Raw genomic sequence first — 679 nt, 5'->3', positions numbered from 1 at the left:
TATATATATATATATATATATATATATATATATGTGTGTGCGATATCATTTTGTTTAAAATGTCTATTCTTCGGAAATAATTTCAAATAAAAAATGTAATAAAAACATGATAAACAGTCTTGTCAATGAAAATATTTTAAATATACCTTTTCCTGATCAGACGCACCACTGGGAATACTTCCCGCTGGAGACATTCCAGCCACTAATCTCGAAGTTGCAGAACTCGCAGGCTGCGAAAGCGCAGCGGCAGACGAACCGGTCGTATTGCTAGTTACAGTACTTGATGCTGGCACAGTTGGTGCAACAACCGGTCTCGGAACAATCGGAGGCGCGACAGGAGCCGCTGAAAGTTTTGAAAAACAAAATTCCATTAGCGATAAATTCATCAAAAAGAAATTCTTGATAAATTTAGGCCTGTAGTTACTGTTCTGTAACTTTTAACAATACCAATATTGTCGTTAAAAATTATGGAATAGTGGTCTTCATCGAACACGAATATATAAAAAAGTGAAAAACTACATACGAGGAGGTTTGGTGATTCTAGGATCGATGGGCCTGGAATCTCTAAGATCTCTCGAATCTCTGCCGAATCTCTCAGATCTCGGATCGCGATAGAAACTGAAAATAATGTCGATTTAATGCAAAGAATAATGATTAAATCTATTAAGATATATATATA

The 679-nt window shown here is 35.5% G+C and overlaps 1 protein-coding gene across 1 annotated transcript in view; it reads left to right on the top strand.

Moving 5' to 3' along the window:
• Positions 1-679, top strand: part of LOC105617916 (RING finger protein 17-like) — a 30,128-nt gene that overhangs the window by 27,063 nt on the left and 2,386 nt on the right. The window lies entirely within an intron of this gene.

This window comes from Atta cephalotes (genome assembly GCF_000143395.1).
Source record: "Atta cephalotes unplaced genomic scaffold scaffold00014, whole genome shotgun sequence".
NCBI classification, from domain to species: domain Eukaryota; kingdom Metazoa; phylum Arthropoda; class Insecta; order Hymenoptera; family Formicidae; genus Atta; species Atta cephalotes.
This window is presented reverse-complemented; position numbering and strand designations above follow the sequence as displayed.